The sequence below is a fragment of the Vitis riparia genome, chromosome 16, assembly GCF_004353265.1.
Source record: "Vitis riparia cultivar Riparia Gloire de Montpellier isolate 1030 chromosome 16, EGFV_Vit.rip_1.0, whole genome shotgun sequence".
Taxonomy (NCBI): Eukaryota; Viridiplantae; Streptophyta; class Magnoliopsida; order Vitales; family Vitaceae; genus Vitis; species Vitis riparia.
Genome location: NC_048446.1, coordinates 6,646,808 through 6,648,868, shown reverse-complemented (window position 1 = coordinate 6,648,868; position 2,061 = coordinate 6,646,808). Strand labels below are relative to the sequence as shown.

The 2,061-nt window shown below is 37.2% G+C and overlaps 1 pseudogene; it reads right to left on the bottom strand.

The window, feature by feature from the left end:
• Window positions 1-688: 688 nt before the first annotated feature.
• LOC117933941 lies at window positions 689-1,779 on the bottom strand (annotated as a pseudogene).
• Between the last annotated feature and the right edge of the window lie 282 nt (window positions 1,780-2,061).

Genomic DNA, 2,061 nt, shown 5'->3' with positions numbered 1-2,061 from the left:
ATTTAAATGAGTTAAAAGCTAAATTAAGCTATTTAGGAAATATGTGTATTTGGACATATGATTGCATATGTTCATAGAAGTGAGTTGAACTGGTGGATGGTGAAACACTCATTTCATAGTCTTAATCAATTATAACCACATTTAATGTCTTTATTTTAGGTTGTTATTTATCTTTATTAATTTTATTAAACATTTTTTTTATCAATCTTATTTATGTGTACCATAATGAAAATATAGTTGTATTATTCTCTTATTTTCTCAATACCTTCTTATTATATTAAAGTAAGGTGCCTTTATGGCAATGTTCAACTATTGGATTCAGTCGTCTCTTCCAAATTTTGATACAAAAATTATGGAGATTCAAGCTTTCAAAATTATGAAGGATGCAACATAACACCCTATTTATGAAAGGGAATGAGGGAATCTCTCTACTCTATGGTGTTTAATCATTTTATGTGAGTAGTTAATTACCTCTTTATTTCATTATTAATTTGATAAAATTAGAATGATAATTTACTAATTAGATCCATCATAAAAAAATTAAATTTTAAATTAGTATATATATATATATATATATATATATAACATTACTGACTGAACATATCCATTAGCTAGTATTAATTAAACCCTCAATTAAGTATTTTTGTGACAATTGATTTGGGGGAAGTTTAAAAGGAAGAGTGTGAGATTTATCATCCATAAAAGATTTAAACAAATTCAATATTGTTCATGGAATATATAAGAATTCGAGTAACACTTCATTGTCTTTAGTAAGGTAAACCATTTGGTTCAAACCATAAGTTGAGTATATGCTATGATTGCTATCCAAGGATGGGGTGATAACGGCGTTAACGGTGGGAGATGGAATATGCCCTCCATGTCTCTCTCCTCCCAGACGGCCCTCCAATTTGATGGAGTCAACGGACTAACCCCCAAAACATTACAGGCTACCGCCACTTTGCAGTCAGATTCCGGCAAGTGCTCCTCTTTCTTAAAACCTTAATCTCCACTTGTTGTCTCTCTTCAGTCTTACTGTCTCTCTCCCTTTTCCGGCCAGATATCGCTGGTGGGTCAGAACCAGACCAATTATCGGCTTCAAGAGGGAAATTGAGAATTGCTTTGGAACCACGCATCTTGAAAGCAGCTCGATCATAGGCTCTAGCGGCTTCAATGCCGGTTTCGAATGTCCCCAGCCATACCCTCGATCCCCTCCGATTCGGGTCTCGGATCTCCGCCGCGAATTTCCCCCATGGTCGTCTCCTCACGCCTCTATAATGCATGATATCGCCTGAATCGGACTCTACCGGCGACTGAGTAACGGTGGGTTGAGGGACTAAGATGCTGAGTGGAGGTCGCCGATCACTTAATGTGGAAGTTTTGTGGCATTTGGTTTCAAACTGGAAAAACCCAGACGGAGCAGAAGTAGAACTGTGGAGGAGAACAGGGTTGTTTTCATCTTCATGGAGATTCAAGTAATTCGAAAGCGGAATAATATCTGAGGTGGAAACACTCGAATCAGAGGTTGAAGTTTGGGATGGATCATTTACATGAGAGACGAAGCTTTCGAATGATTCAAAGTCGAAGAGAAGTTGTTGGTGAATGAGGTGAAGCGATGAAGCTTCTTCCGCCATAGCAATGAAGATGAACACTGAAAATTACTAGGGAGAGTGAGAGTGAGAGTGGAAAGGAGAGAGTGTGGTGGAGCTATATATAACATGATAGATAGAAAAAGGAGGTTTCAGATGAGGTTCCTTGTTGGGGGAATGAAACTTCTTTGTGGTAGTTGTCTACATCATAAGTGGGGTTTGGATATTCAAACGTAGGGTTTATATTATTCCTCCAAAACAAACAGTGGTTTCTTGGGTACTTCTTCGGTTCTTCCCACATGTACATACGCCTTCCCATGGAATACAAAGGACCAACATGAATAGAAAAAGGCAATATCTTTGGGGTTTAAATTATCATGACAAATCATTCTCACCCTTGATTCATTGAACCTAGGTGATAACAATTAGTATCTTAATTTACAGTACCCATTTTTTCTTTGCAGAATCTAAGCTG